The sequence below is a fragment of the Patella vulgata genome, chromosome 6 (assembly GCF_932274485.2).
Source record: "Patella vulgata chromosome 6, xgPatVulg1.2, whole genome shotgun sequence".
In the NCBI taxonomy this organism is placed as follows: domain Eukaryota; kingdom Metazoa; phylum Mollusca; class Gastropoda; family Patellidae; genus Patella; species Patella vulgata.
In genome coordinates, this window is record NC_065884.2 from 4,260,901 (window position 1) to 4,278,114 (window position 17,214).

The 17,214-nt window shown below is 36.8% G+C and overlaps 1 protein-coding gene across 2 annotated transcripts in view; it reads left to right on the forward strand.

Annotated features, from left to right (window-relative positions):
* The first annotated feature begins 1,104 nt into the window (after positions 1–1,104).
* LOC126823416 (synaptic defective enhancer 1) overlaps positions 1,105–17,214 on the forward strand; it is a 29,556-nt gene continuing 13,446 nt past the window's right edge. The window contains exon 1 of one of the 2 annotated variants that reach the window (XM_050552249.2): positions 1,105–1,220. The gene's annotated coding sequence lies outside the window, so the exon portion shown is untranslated. Of the gene's footprint in view, positions 1,221–12,646; positions 12,958–17,214 lie in introns of those variants that run through there. The other variant, XM_056101817.1, reaches the window with a different exon arrangement.

Consider the following 17,214-nt stretch of genomic DNA (forward strand, 5'->3'; position numbering starts at 1 on the left):
CTTAATTTTCCTCACCATCCGGACTAATGAGAGAGAGATAAAGAGAGAGAGAGAGAGCGTGAGAGAGAGAGGGTGGGGTTAAACGTCCACTCGACACAAACTACGACTAACATTTGGTTCAATTTTGTTTCAATAAGTCGCTTGCGCTATGGGGTCTTAAGCAGTGGGAGAAAACCGGAGAACACGGAGAAAATCCAAGAGATTGGACAGGCGACCCTATTCCTTGTCACGTACAACCGGGAAATCGAAACCATGCGAGTTGACACAATGGCAGACCTTATGATACAGCGCGCACGTGCTAACCATTCGGCCATCCTACCCCCCAATTACAGACCAAATTTTGATTTTACTTTTCCTCACCATCCAGACTAATGAAGACCAGCATATATCATTCGGTGTCCGGTGAGGGAAATTTCATCCTCTCTTCGTCGAATTCCAACTGCCAAGTGTTCTTGTATATACTACATGCAAAACCTCGGGTTTTCGTCCTATCCGAACGATCCGTCCCGAGGAACGTTTTTTCGAAACCGCGGGAACTTCTAGTTCGTAAGCCAGTGCCGTATTACAATCACACACCATTCATCGAAAAAACTTAACAATCTAGAATAATATAAGTTTTCGATACAGTGCCGCGATTGTAAACTGGATTAATTGGGGGAATGATTTCACATGGCGGAAATCGCGTGCCAGATTGATGAGCAGAAATGTAATTTTATCTGCCGACTGCTTGAGGTGTGAATAAGTTCGTCTGCTGTTCATTACCAATCGACTGGCATATTCTAGAAATTGACTCAATGTTCCATGTTACGATTAACCAGTCTTTCACAGACACACCCGTACACACCGCCATGGAAATCGCCTTTTTAATAGAAATTGGCCAACAATGAGTTAATCATTTTAGTTCTTGGGAAGAAGAAGGGATGCCCTGTTATACTTTCAGATTTAGTAAAATTCCAATTTCAAATTGTCTTTTAGCGATAAGTGAACCATTTTTTTTTTCATTTATTATGAAAAAAGCTAGATGACTAACTTGCAAGTCTTGTAGACCAGAACAATCGAGCCTACTTGCAGGGACTGTTCAGTTTAAAGTCGTTACTAATAATAGATTTACCGTTATAAAGAGATAATCGATATGAAAGAAAACTAGCACGCGCTGTATCTGTTGTTACGTGGAGTAGATTTATCCGTGGGTTACAACCCTGTATTTCCTGTTTTATAACGTGAGTATATTATCTATATTACATAGTTAATAATCTTTAATATACACCGGACAATATTATGTTTATATACCATTGTTTTAAAATGTTTCTCTTATCGTCGGGAGGTTGAGATCTATCGTTTGCTGGGATTCTAGGTCACAATGATAGGAACCATGCAGCCGTTGTTATAGTAATAACACCCGGTGGTGGTATTCCTCACTTATATATATACCATACCTGACTTAAATAGATAATACAGGATTACTGCACAACAAAACCTAGACATAACAAACGGTACAACACAGTATTACTAATACAATCATTAATTGTGATCGACCACTCAATGATATCGATCTAGATCCGATATCATACCTAATGACATTATAATTATAATATTCAATAACAGATCACTCTAGAATCTCTCATATATATATTTCATATATATATAATATTTCATAGAATCTCTCATATATATATTTCATATATATAATATCCCATAGAATCTCTCATATATATATATATATTTCTGAAATGATATAACATTTTATGTTATATTAAATTGTCTGAGGTTTTTTTTTTGCATTGTATCTATCTATATTGTATATTGAAATTATCATAATATTTCACAGTAGAATAGTCTAGAATCTGTCGTTTATTCCTGAAATGATATAAAGCTGTATATTGATCATTTCATGTAGATATTATATATTGGCTGTGTTTCGTTTGATTAGATCCTATCCTACTCAAACAAGGATTTCTCCAGTCATTGCTTCACCAATATGATTTTATGGAGACGTATCGTTTGATTAGATCCAATCCCACCCAAAGAGGGATTTCTCAGGCCATTGCTCCAGGAATATGATTTTATGTAGACATATTTTCGGTGTTTTCTAATATACATTAATCTTTCAGTGGTATATATTAAAGATAAAGAGTTGATTATACTCGCTATTATAAAATAGATAACGTAAATAGAAGATGTTGAAAATTTCAGTTAAGTTTCTCCACTCTGAACCGAGATATTAGTGATTGAATTTTAGACTACCCTCGATCATAATTACTAAAGTCGGTACGATGAAAAAAGAAAGTCTCGATTATCCATTTTTACTTTTAATTATTTTTCAAAAAATGTATTCCAATCCGCTAAATATCGCAGGCTAGCGATGGCATGGTAAGTTGAATATCTAAGTAATAATTTAGATAACATTTAAGGCCTAAAGAAAGACCTGCAATAGACAGATTTAGCTCTTGCATAATGTATGTTTAACCGAGAGATAGACACATTAACAGAACACAATTTATATTGGAGGCCAATCACTAGTTTTTATTGTAAAAGAACAACGTTTCGACATGACACCCCCTCGTCATTATCAAGCACAATGGTTTAGGGTATATTATATATAGTATTATGTACGTCTATATACATGGCCTTGTGACGTAATAAATTCTTTATCTGAGCAGATGACGGTTCTTCTGAATATCTGTGATGTACATCTATTTTGGACTGTGTATTTTTATTAAATCTCCAAAATCTATTGTGAAAGTTCCTCGGGATTTTTTCCAGCGTTGTCTCCCCTTGTCAGTGTGCAGGGCGGAGGGCCTGGCAAACAGCGTCTAGTCGTGGCGTGCACGTAAAATGAACCTTCATTGTTTAAATTCGAAATTAAAAGTAGGCCGTACAACCGCTGCCAGGACCAATGTTCCCATAGCACCTTATATGGTGTTCTTCCGTCTTTATTAGCTTGATCGGCACAAGCAGTAGGACGTTAAACCCGAGTTTATATATTTGATGTGTGGCTATAAACGTGTATATAAGAGGTACGTGTTTTATATGAATGATGGTATAGTACGTGTATCTGGCGGACATTAAACTATTTATATTCTTCTATATACCATGATACATATACCACAGCACGTGCTTTACATACATACATATATATATATATGTACGCACAGGTTAATGTCTATATATATATATATGTGTATGTGTGTGTGTTACTGATAGAGTCAAACTATCATTCCATGAAATGATATTAAATGACTCTTTTGCACCGACTATGGTAATGAACACGGGAATACGCCATACAATTTCCTATGAGGGACATTTTGCCCGGATAGCGGCGCTACGGCCCACTCTTATTTCGAATTTGAACATGTGAAAGGTGCTTTTACATGCACGCCAATGTGTAACCGGTTCCTCGATTTTACGACCCATCCGAACGCCTATGTATTGTCACTTGCCAAGATACCCCCCCCCCCCCCATTATCTTGCGCGACTTCGCCCCCCCCCTCCCCGCGTTTGATATAAAGTGATAATGTATAATCTTAATATGTATAATATGTATTGTATCTGGTAGGAGTGACGTCAGTATAGATTATTATTGTTTCCTGTATACATCTACCAATTCAGATAATATAATCTTATATCACATATTACGTCACAGCGGGCTAGAAAAAACGAGATAATATTTCAGACAGGTGCAACTAGGATATGCACCTGAAGAAATGTTGTTTTTGTTTTTACCTCTATTCATATTTTATGAATTTTATTTAGTAAACATCTTGCCTATTAATATGGATGTTATTTATATAACATTTTGAGGACGTTTGGCCTCAAATGTTATCTAAATCATTAATTAGACATTCATTTATATGCTAGACCCAAAATAAATTCTTTATATAGAACGTCGGATGGTTTTGATTTTCAATAGATTTAAATAAGATTGGCAGTTAATGATTTAATTTATAAATGGATAATCGAGACTTATGTTTATTATCGTAACAACGGTAGCAATGACATTCGAGACTACGCTGTTCTGCAAACGAAGATAACTCCGCTCAGAATGAAGTAATTATTTATTTTTGAACTGTTAAAGCCAGAACTGCCAAGCTCTTTATCTACATCTTCCATAATGCATCCCATGTATTACAATCAAAGTGTGGATTGTGGAACTGAACAAGACTTACCCTTTGTGATCGTAATTTCATAACGATACTTTAATAATTATACATTTTGTTAACGAATCTTATATTAACATATTATGTGTATGGAGGGAAGAGACAACGATTCTGTTGATACTCATCAGTCCACGGGGATCGTGTGGGAGGGAAGCCAGTATGGTCTGAAGCGTTTAGTTAAATTACCTATCGTTATACACGGAAATAAGAGTAACCCGTGTACATTTTAAACAGAAACAAAATACATCTGTTGAAATAATTAACTTGTACAATAAATCACAACTCTATATAACATGTATATAGACGTTAGGAATATAGACCATGTTAGAGACAGAAACATTCCTGGACTATCTGTAATATGTACATTCTCATTGCCAATAATTGCCGTTGTGTAATTTGGGAATACAGACCATGTTTCTTCTTTGATTGGCATTTAGTAATTGAACATATTAACACAAGGTACAATTACTGAGTTTGATACTCGTCTTTATGAAAAGACGAGAGCCATTTGCTTGATAAAGAAGAGAGTATCCTTGTCGACACGTCGCTTAGTATTAAAGATGGCTTCCAAGAAAAGTATTTATCGGGTGGTTATTTCCAATAAAAGTATGGTGATTTTGGTATATATGGAAAGTAGAGATATCCAATCTTACTAGAAAAATACTGGATTCCCCGAAAAACACTCATGGAGCGTATACAGGACAAAAATGTGGGGGTTCCCCTAATCAACAGCCCGACGATTAGGAATTTCTGCACGCGTGATGTCAAAGGTCACACTCGAAAATTGAGCGCTTGATGTACAAGCTGAAAAACTTTATGAAGAGTTAGACGTACAGCACTTTCTGAGATAAAAATGACGGGAAAAGACGTGGGTAGTGGATAATCCAAGAATTTAATTAGGATTTGATATTTGTAATAAATAGTAAGCGATTAAAGACAACATCGTCTTATGTATGCAATGAATTCTCCTCTGACTTCCAAGAGAGTTAAGTCACGTGACGTAAACATGACCTGGTTTGATCGAATTTTTATAGCAGGACATTCCTTCGCAATTACAATGTTTGAGAAGGATTTGAAGCAAAATTATGACAAATTAATTAGTTTGAATATGTTTTTAGTCCATATATACCATTAAATCACCCAGTTTGTATGCTGGAACCCATCTTTAAACACAGACCATGTTACAGATATAGACAGCTAGTACCGGAAGCCTAGCTGGACTATCTGTCTATCTAATGATATTTTCACTGTTATATAAGACTGGATGTTTGATAATAGTAATGGACTAATGGTATAATATTTCTTACAGCGTTTTAAACCGAAGCGTTTTATATTATGTGCACACTTTCAAAACAAGGCCAAGTGGGCAAACGAGTGTACTGCTGTAAAGTCTGTTTTCTGTCCCTGCAAGGAGTAGGGTTGCCTTGATAATCACGTGGGTATTCTACAGGCATCAATAGATGTTAGTCCCGAAATAGTCTCGTTAGTGTCAGCCTCGTTGATTTTCTCCTGGTCCCCCGGTTTCCTCCCACTGCTAAAGACCCCTACGCACAAGCGACTTATTGAAATACAATTGAACCATGTGTTAGTCCCGAAATGACCTAGTTTGTGTCGAGTGGACGTTGACCCCCCATCTCTCTCTCTCTCCCTCTCTCTTTCTCCAGATCCAGATGTATACTTAGATGTAAACAAGACGTAGTTTTATATATAAAGTTTATAATAAACGACTTTTTCTGTGTTCCTAATCCTCATATATCTGTTTCTCTATCTCAACCAGTTTGCTTCTAGTCAGTCAACTTAAAGAACTTGATTTTCAGGTTTCTGAAGTAAAACAATTTCTTTTCATATTTCAGTTTCACATTTATTGTCTATCTTTGTGTACAAGACGTAAATATATGACTCATTTCAGCTACATTAAAGTGCTAGAGAGGGAGCCACTATTAACCATTTAAAAGTCAACACCCTGATTGATTTGGTTCAATAAAAGATCCCCAGTGAGAATCTCATACAGTTTCAATAAATGTACAATAAAACATTCACGTGTAAAAAATCTAACCTATAAAAAACACAAGAATTATAACATCTGGCAAGAACGTAGACGCACCATATCTCAGAGTACCGCCAACCCTTCCCTTTGCCGACGAGACTGAAACGTACGGACTTATTATTGAAATAAAATTGAACGATATGTTAGTACCGAAATGACCTAGTTTGTGTCGAATGGACGTTAAACCCCGTTTCTCTCTCTCTCTCTCTCTCTCTCTCTCTCTCTCTCTCTTTCTCTCTCGTACATCGTTCGTTGAAGAGTGAAGAGCTTTGTAAATAGTTGGATTGTCTCTTCCTCTACATCACGTGTTTTGTTATCTATATATATATTTGTGACTGTCGTTTGTCTGTCTGTCTGTCTGTCTGTTCGGGGTTGGCGGCTACACTAGGTCTGCCCCGAGTCTGAAATTTGAGGTATAGGGGTAGCTCGGACCGGGGAGTAACATATACCAGGAGGCGTTAGTCTACCATATCCGGTTTCTGAGTTATGACCCCTCGAGCGAAGCCGGTCTGTTCGGGGTTGGCGGCTACACTAGGTCTGCCACGTGTCTGAAATTTGGGGTATAGAGGTAGCTCGGACCGAGAGTAACATAGGCCAGGTGGCGTTAGTCTACCACTTCCGGTTTCGGAGTTATAACCCCCCGAGCGAAGTCTGTCTGTTCGGGGTTGGCGGCTGCATCTGCCCCGAGTCTGAAATTTGGGGTAGAGGGGTAGCTCGGACCGGGGAGTAACATAGGCCAGGTGGCGTTAGTCTACCACTTCCGGTTTCGGAGTTATGACCCCCGAGCGAAGCCGGTCTGTTCGGGGTTGGCGGCTACACTAGGTCTGCCCCGAGTCCGAAATTTGGGGTATAGGGGTAGCACGGACCGGGGAGTAACATAGGCTAGGTGGCGTTAGTCTACCACTTCCGGTTTCGGAGTTATGACCCCCGAGCGAAGTCTGTCTGTTCGGGGTTGGCGGCTACACTAGGTCTGTCCCGAGTCTGAAATTTGGGGTATAGGGGTAGCTCGGACCGGGGAGTAACATAGGCCAGGTGGCGTTAGTCTACCACTTCCGGTTTCGGAGTTATGACCCCCGAGCGAAGCCGGTCTGTTCGGGGTTGGCGGCTACACTAGGTCTGCCCCGAGTCTGAAATTTGGGGTATAGGGGTAGCTCGGACCGGGGAGTAACATAGGCCAGGTGGCGTTAGTCTACCACTTCCAGTTTCGGAGTTATGATCCCCGAGCGAAGCCGGGTATCCTGCTAGTCTTTACATATTTTTATAAAGTATTTTATAGGTTATCATATTTACCATATTTTATAACAGTATAGAATATTAATTTCTATAGTGTATTTTCATCCATATTGTTTCACGTGCACGGGAGGGAATTTATTGTGACTCAGCCTATCTGTAATTTAATATGTGGTTTAGGTAGGTCGATGATTGACAGGTTACCTTTACAAAAAATACAATTTATTTTACATATAATAATAAGTATGAGGATAGGCAAGTCTGTAATAATAACAATGTATATATATAGTCCATACTAAACTTGTGCTCTCTGTCTACAATTAGTTCTGCTTGAGAACAGACACGGAGTTAGTTGACCGACATTTTAATTCATAAATCGACGATACGTAGAGAATTTTGAGCAGTAGTTATTCTGTTTTCATTTTATAAAACTGAAACTGTTTATTTAGTCTGTCTGTGTATGAAGGATATAAAACGGATTACAAAATAGTACACTAATGTTTCAATATGGCGGCCATCTAGGGCGGGGATCCATTCTCGAAGTACATAGTTCTCAGTGTGCAGAATGTGTATAGACACACCAGGTGGTATAAATATATGACACATACCGTCATATACGAAGTAATAGGTTGTAGAGTAAAGATATATAGTATGATGATTGATAGATATGTTATAGATATAGATATTACGTTCTGATCTTTAGTCATACATTATCACATCTCAACGAAAATTTTTTTTCCTGCACAATTCATTCACATTATAATTATTAAACATTTAATGGTTTTCAAGATCTCTTATTTAACTTTTATATAGTTAGAGTCGAAACATTAATTGCGGTTTCCTGCAATGTATAAGAGAATTAAAACTAATTTAACACTGTTGATAAGGGTTAGCCGCGTTAGGGTATATATGGGAGCGAGTCCCGCCTCTCCTGCAATGTTATGTTCAGACCAAGTTTAGAAACTAAGAGGATTAAAAGTTATTTAACACTGATGATAAGGGTTAGCCGCGTTAGGGTATATATGGGAGTGAGTCCCGCCTCGCTTTACTCACTCACATTGTATATACCAGCACCCGAAATAAACGTCAGTGTTCTTAAAAGTATTATTTTCCTCTAGTTTGTAGACGCTCCAGTACCACGGTCACCCCCTAACGACAAAGCCTCGTGGAATATTTTAGTATTGCTGTGGGACAAGGGTTTCAGTTGCGCATTATCGGAAGACGCCCCTAGGCTATACAATCTTCCCACGGAGCATTATTTCCAACGGATTATCAAGGTATCCTCGAGTAAGGACGATAGATAATCGGAGAAAAAAAAGAACCCGTTCCCAGATACATTGACCATAATATCTTCCCTCAGACAGATGAATGGATAATCGTATGATACCTATTATATACGTATGGAGAGAGTTATACAATGATTTATTTGTGATTTCGTCAATATTATACTGGAAATATCTCTTATTATTGGCCGACAATAAACTTATTTAGACCCACAGCTGCTTAAATTACCCGCAAAAACCGCCTTTTTAAATACATGGGTTGGTGGATTCACCCATGCACGCTCGTCTAATAGGATTCTATGTAAAAAAATTGCATAGGCTTTAAATTTTATTGATCAGAATAGGTACCACAAAAGAAAATGGTGATATGAAATGAAATGGGGTTTAACGTCCTGCTGTTCTGTACCGACGGGACTAATGAAGATGGACATACGCCATGCAGTGTGTTCGAGGAAAATTGTACCCGGACAGCGGCGCTACGGCCTACTCTTATTTCAAGCGTTCATTTACGTGCACACCAATGTGTACACGGGACTCCAGTTTTTCGTCCCATCCTAACGACTGTACGTTGTCCCTTGTCAGGCCCCTTATATAATAAACCACTGACAAGGGGGAACCATGTCGGGAAGTTCTGATCAACTTTCTCTGCCACCACCGGAATCCATCACGGGACCTCCAGGTTAGCCAACCAACGTCCTACTCACTGTTCAACCGTGACTTCCAAACTAGACCGAAGTATCCAGACGTTGAATTGATTATACATTCCTTGTGAACATCTGTCTGTCTGTGTGTGTAAATATTTCTCTATATTTCTATGTCTGACTCTAGTCTGACATCTGTTGAGCTGTAACAGCACGATACGCGAATCTACCTACTTTTTGACATTTACTCAAAATATTTTCTCTTTTTTCCACCCAGCAATCCGTCGAATCTTTTCACCTTTCTATTCATACCATACATACAGGTAAAACGCTGACTTGGCTTTTTGTACGCTTATATAGTGTACATGAAAAGAAAAAGAAGTGGGGTTTAACGTCCTCTTGTTCTTCTCCATTCGGGCTATATAAGTCCCGTGTACGTCATGCTGAGTGTTATGATGGAGATTTACATAAACGGGCGTGCTACGGCCTTGTCTTATTTTCAATTTTGCCAAGGATTCTTTCACGTGCACACCACGGATCCTCGACCTTCTTTGTCACGCCCTCCGTCCTGCACTACCGGACAAAGGGAAACCACGCCGGAAAATCCCGAGGAACTCTCTCGGCCAAAATCGGGATGAAACCCGGGACCTTACGCCATTGTACAAACATAATGATAATGCATGCTGTTATAATACTATAATAGTTCAGATAACAAAGTAATTTAATGTTTCCGGTCGATGTATTAAATCATATTTCATGTTTCAAGCACTTACAAGTATGTTAAATCATTGCATGCTATGTTATATATCTGGGCAACAGATTTTATTTTTTATCGTATTGGTTCGCCTTATCATTTATAAGTTTCCGTTAAAGTTACAATTTCATATTTTTAAGTTATATTTTTATAAGGGTCGACAAATGTCAATTTTGACTCAAATTATCGATTTTTTATATTTGCATATTTGTGATGTTCATTCATTTTTATTTCACTTGTAATTAAAGAAAATACATATAAAGTGGTTTATGATGGAAAAAATGCACCTTTGAACACTCTTGCAATTCAAATTTTGCTGTTTTACCTCTTTATGTCTTAATTTCTCAAAAAGTAAAATATCAACAGTCGACAACCTTACAAAAAATCGTTCTCGAAAGGTTTACAACGGATATGTCTGAAACTTACATACTTAAGTAATGTTAGTTCCATGCAAATAAGGATTTTCAGTACTCTAAATGAATTTTTAGTGTAGTAAATTGACATTTGAAATATCTCATTGAAAACAACATTTTTCATAATTTTTGTTTTGTTGACATAGAATGACATGTAAGGACACAATAACAACACTATAATGACAATTGCACAGATAAATGTCCTAGGAACATTTTAAAAAAAGTTCCAGGCTTCTACCTTTGATACTTTCAGAGAACGATTTTTTTTAAGCAGTAAAAATGAATTTTTTTGTTTCCGTGGTAACCAGTAAAGCAGATTCCCCCAATACTGCCGATTAGCCTTATTTTGTCGATGTGAGCAATTCCTGAAAATTTCAAGTTGATAGCATTATTAGAAGTCAGTTTTTTTAAAATTCATATTTGTCGAGCAGTGCCTCCCCTTAAAATAAAGCCCTAAAATAGATGGTATCTATAAACAGTCCTACCTTGTTAAATAATAATCCTATAATTCACTATTGCCAGTTGAGAAATTGGCAAAAATATCATTTTCAACTTCAAATTCAAACGTTTGAAGATAGCTATCCCATGGTGGGGAAAAAGAAAACAAGGGAGGTAATTGGGAGGCAATTGTGTTATTATTTCCGGTGTGAATATTTTTAAGTGTGGAGAATGAATACCTATGATCGTATAATAGTGAGTTGACAACCTATGCAAAAGACAGAAATAATTATGTTTTGACTTTCTTAGAAAATATGAAATTGTAACTTTAAGAAGAGGTCATAAATTAAATTTTTGTTTTACCGGGTTCGGGTTTAAGTTGTAAAATAATAAGGGTTTCCTGTCTTCTAGTGGGATAATATTATTACCGATACTACCGTCGCATATGTAACTAAAACCTTTCTAAACTTGAGGACCTCACAAAATCTGTAGGTGAAATAAATTATCATGCCAGTATCAAGATAATTTACCTTGGTTCAAATTGGGGTTAGGGGTAAACACTTTATGTGATCACTTTTAAAGGTTTCTTATCGATGCAAGGGTCGTGATGTTGATCCCATGCTCGGAGCAGGATCGCGTGCCCACATAGGTTATTTCACCAATTTTCTTCCGATGCTCAGCAAACCCGCGAGCAAGCTACAAATTCCAATAAAATCACCCATAAGTTAGTCCCGATATAACCTAGTTTGTATTGAATGGGGTTATCCCTCCCCTCTCCCTCACTCTCTCTCTCTCTCTCTGGTTTTATTACTCGTTTGTTACAATATTGTAAACAAGACCAGTCTTATAGAAAATGTTTGGTCATAAAAAAGACATGCTGTTTTGTTAAAGGACAAATTATTAAACAGTTTGATTATAAGAAATAACATGCTGTTATATTAAAGTATATACTAGATTTACGACTTAATAAAACCCCAGTATCATTGATCTATAAAATGTTTTATACAGTATAGGATATGATTAAAACTTCTATTATAAATTTATATGTAAACAGAATACAGTAGGTTGACATATTTAATCAATAGCAGTGACATAATGGGGTGGGTTGGGTGGCGGTGGGGGCCTTCCGCCCTTTATTTATTTACAATCTTAAGTTCATTATATTACTACTTACATTGGCAATAAAGACTCTTGCTCTTCTAATTGGCCTCATCTCCTGTTCCCAAAGGGCTTAAATCTACCTGTAAAATTTAGCCCCCCCCCCACCTGCCTCCTTCCATTATCTTTGATACGCCTTTGTTCAATATCATAGATCTATTACGACAGTATACCTTTATATAGTGCATATACTAGATTGTATATATGTAGTTATACTGTAAATACTAGTGTATATACGTGTATACGTGTAGTATATGCAACGCACAGTAAATTAATCCCACACCTTAGTCACCTTTACCTTTACAAATATATCAATGGGCTGCACTGTTATTCTCGTTATACCAGTGTTACAACCTACCAATACCCCAAACCAGTTTAACCTGTAAGACTGGTCAGTCGTAGCTAATGGTATTGCAGGTTAAACATAAGTATATAGAATTTCTTTACATCTATTAATAGCCTCGATTATAGGAGTAGTTTTTACGGTTGAAATCAGAAACATCTGGAGAAAGTAAAATCCGGTCTGGACGTGCGAGGTTTAAGAGCTAGGTAACGGGGCATTAGTTTTGTACAACGACTGAGTGAGAGTTGGGGTATATTCAAGTGATATACCATACATAGGATTATAATATACCACTTATCGTTTAATCTATCGGGGATTATCAACTAATAGATCACACCTAATAACTCACGCCTGGTATTCATTATAACTCATCATTAGTGGAATTTGCTATTTACACCCTTTACACCCCTACCTTTGAACTTTGTTATTTTTGGAATCTGGTGAAAAGCTGAGAAAGTTTTTATTTCAACAAACGTCAAGATGGAGAGAAGAGGTAAGCGTGGGAATATCTTCATAGTTTGATTTTTGTTCATAATTTTTACTTCTGTTCATTCTTACTTTTATGCTATTTAAATTTAAACTTTGTTAATTCACGTGAAATGTATATTTTTAATTAATTAATTAATAAGTAAAATATACGACAGCGTAAAGAGTTAAGTTTACCCTGCGGTAAAGTTGTAATCTTATAATTCAATAAGTATGATTGACTACGTAGTAACCAATAGAGCGTCTTTGTGGTTAACCAGCTTATATAACCATTAATAATTATTTCCAGAAATAACAACTAATTTGATTACATCATTTAATATGAGTTAAGTATTATCATGTTCAATGGTCTGATTTTAAAGACATAATTAAATGGTGCTCGCGATTCAATACGGTTGAATTATTCTTTTTATGTCCTATTGTATTATTTCAAGTCCTAAGGCGTTCTAATTACTTGGTGGCTACGTTTCGATAAGTTTAAAGTATTCAATTATTTATATTCTGTGGGCGTGTATCATTGTAAAAGCATAATAAGACAATCTAATCAAATAGTGATGTCATTACGTTTTATGTAGACAATGTTACGGACAAAAAAAACCAAAACAAACCAAAAAAAAACCCCAAAAAACAACGACCATTTAAGTTTCTTATGTTAAGCAATACATATACAATGCCGTTTATGTAGATGACATTGCGTAATTAAAACGACGATTTAAGTTGCTAATGTTACGTAATACGTATAAAATGACGTTTATGTAGATGCCGTTACGTAAATAAAACGACGCTTTAAGTTGCTAATGTTACGTAATACATATAAAATGACGTTTATGTAGATGACGTTACGTAGATAAAACGACGCTTTAAGTTGCTAATGTTACGTAATCGGTATAAAATGACGTTTATGTAGATGACGTTACGTAAATAAAACGACGCTTTGAGTTGCTAATGTTACGTAATACGTATAAAATGATATTTTATGTAGATGACGTTGCGTAAATTTAAGTTGCTAACTTTACCTGTGCCTTACACCAAAGATGTTCGGTAACGCGGCTACGTTTATCCGGCGTTACGTTATTAGACTATGGTTTACGTTTAACACATAGGTAGATGATGTTAAGTAAATGAAAACATTTTCCATAGATGACGAGATACATGTAATTCTACGTTTCATATAGACTGAGCTAACGTTCTACACAGATGCACGTTTTATAGATAACGTTATAGATAAATGACGTGTCATCCACATATATGACGTTATAGGGTAGACGATGAGTGACCTATTAATTTAACAACATTGTCTTTATTCTTGTAAACTTTAATATATACAATTAGTCACTAACCAATTATTTTCAACCTAAAGATCAAACACTGTAGATCTGAATTGACGAGCTAGTCAGTTATTGTAACACTGATTTCTATAGGTCTAGTAAGAATTATAAAAATTGTGTCTTGTTTCGTTGTGAAATAAAAATAAAATGAAATGGGGTTTAACGTCCTACTGTTTTGTTCCGAACTGGGCTAATAAAGACGGGGTTGTGAAGTACTATGTTTTAGTGAAGAGCCAATATCTAAATAAATCTTGCTATACAGATCCTAGAGCTTATAATTAAACCTGTTTATAGCCGATATCTAACGACCTAGGAGTGGGAAATAAATTTAAAACTCTTCAAAATTAAAATTGTTAAAATCTATAGAAGTGTTTGCGGGGTGTCTAATGATATTGGTGCGTTTCTTAATTAAAAATATTTAAAATGGAAGATTCGTGAAGATTCTGTTTATATCTAATGAGTGTTGTAATATGTAGTTTATTTATTTAAATTGATGTGAAAAGGCTCTCAGTTGTTTTCCACTCTGTATCTTATCATGGTGTTTAAAGTGTCTAAATATAATATAAGATAGAGCTGGTATGTAAGATAAGATAGGACTGGGATAGGATGAGGTGACTAATATCTTATACATGTTGTACTTTAAACACCCATATACGGGGTTACAATATAAATATAGCTTTATAATTAAAACCCTGGGACATTTTCTACAATATGTTGTCTGTGATGTCACTTCGGTGAAAGCGGACGTTAGATAAAGCTATTTCACACATTCTACGAGAGGGAAATGGGGTTAAACGTCCATTCGACACAAACTCGGTCATTTCGAGACTAACATATTGTTCAATTTTATTTCAATAATTCGCTTCCGCGTAGGGGTCTTTAGAAGTGGGAGGAAACCTTAGGACCCGGAGAAAACCCACGCGGTTGTACAGGCGACCCTACTCCTTACCACGTACAACCGGGGAATCGAAACCACGCCAGTTGATTCAATGACAGACCTTATGACCCAACGCGCATGCGCTGACCATTCGGCTATCCACCCCACCACACTCTATAATATACTCCTAATTTGTCAATTACCAAATGCCTTATAAAAAATATATAGGTTTATAGTTAAACAGGGACTCAGTGGGTAGGACTTTTGTTCGCTAGACTGGAGGTCCCGTGTTCGATCCCTGCGTTGGCCGAGAAAGTTCATTGGGATTTTTCAGTGTGGTTCCTCCTTGTCAGTGATGCAGGACCGAAGGCCTGACTTATAGGGACAACGTATTGTCGCTCGGATGGGACGAAAAACCGAGGTCCCGTGTACACATTGGCGTGTACGTAAAAGATCCCTTGACAGTTAGAATTCGATATAAGAGTAGGTTTTGAAAGCCATGTTAAATCAGTCAGTCTACACAACATTTTTAAGGAAAACAATCACTGGTGACGTTTCCACAAATGTTTTTTGTTGTCCATATAAGTTTTTTGTATTGTGCTCACTCTCTAAATGCTACCCAAGGATCACGTGGCTAAGTGGGTAAGACGCTGGCTCGCTAGCCTGGAGGTCGGGTGTTCGATCCCTGCATTGGCCGAGGAAGTTCATCCAGATTTTCCGGCGTGGTTCCCCCTTGTCAGTGATGCAGGACGGAGGGCCTGACAAGGACAGCTGTCTAGTCCTTCGGATGAGACGAAAAACCGAGGTCCCGTGTATACATTGGAATGCACGTAAAAGATCCCTTGGCAGTTGGAATTCGATATAAGAGTAGGCGATAGTGCCGCTGCCCGGGCAAAATTTCCCTCATAGCACACTGTATGGCGTATGCCCGTCTTCATTAGCCCAGCATAGGAGCAGAACAGTAGGACGTTAAACCCCATTTCATTTCATTTCTTTATATCCTACATGTTATTCATTAAAATTAATTTAGAAAAAAAGGGTAGTCGAGGTGTAGACATAATGTCATGAAAACAAGGGATGGTTGTTATTGTTCTGTAGTCGTACTAATGTTATATATATTTTATACAACGAATATAAACCGCATTTTTCTCCTATGATATAGAGTTGGGTATGAATGAATTGTTTGTATGGTGTGGGCAATAACAATAGGCACATACGAATAGGTAAATGTTTCTAAAGTATACAAACTGCTATGTGTTTATATTATAATTACACTTCTAGAAGTTTCCTATTGTACCAACAATATATATTTCTTATTGTACTGCACGTTTATTAGTATATTATGATCTATATATATTATATTAAAATTGCAAGTTTATTAGTATTATGGTCTAGAATACAGCAAAACAACCATGTACTACACGTTTATTGATTTTATAGTCTAGAGTACAGTAGAATAACGATATGTCGAAGTAAACGTGGAACAGAATTCCTATTCGAGATATAGGATATTCGACAAACTTCTTTTACTCCAGTATTTCGCTACCAGACTTCAAATTACTAGAGGTTACATATTTTCCCAACTATATATTGTAATTCATATTTATTAGTATTATTATAGTCCAGAGAACATTTAAATAAGGATACATCAGATTAAAGTGCTAAAGAATTCCTATTCGAGATATATGGAGTATAAAACTACCTTCCCTTGGTAGATTATTGCACCCTTTTACTGCGAGTTTGCATATTCGTAAGCAGTTTATGAAATAGCAAGCCTGTACACAAGCTCGGTATGAGACCAGCATAAGTTAATTTATTTTCTACGGTTAATCAATTGATGGAAGATTTTGAGAGGTTAATAACAGAATTTCAACTCTCCAGGGATCTGTTTTACACTTTCCTCGTACACGTTCTTTGTATGTTCGTATCATTGGAATACAAGTTACTCCGAATTCCCACTGTACTTGTTATTCTCCACACAAGTCTCGCTATCCAGGGAAGACAACCCTGTATGGGAGATCGTGTACTTGGATGTCATGTTAAAATTCATACTAGTTAA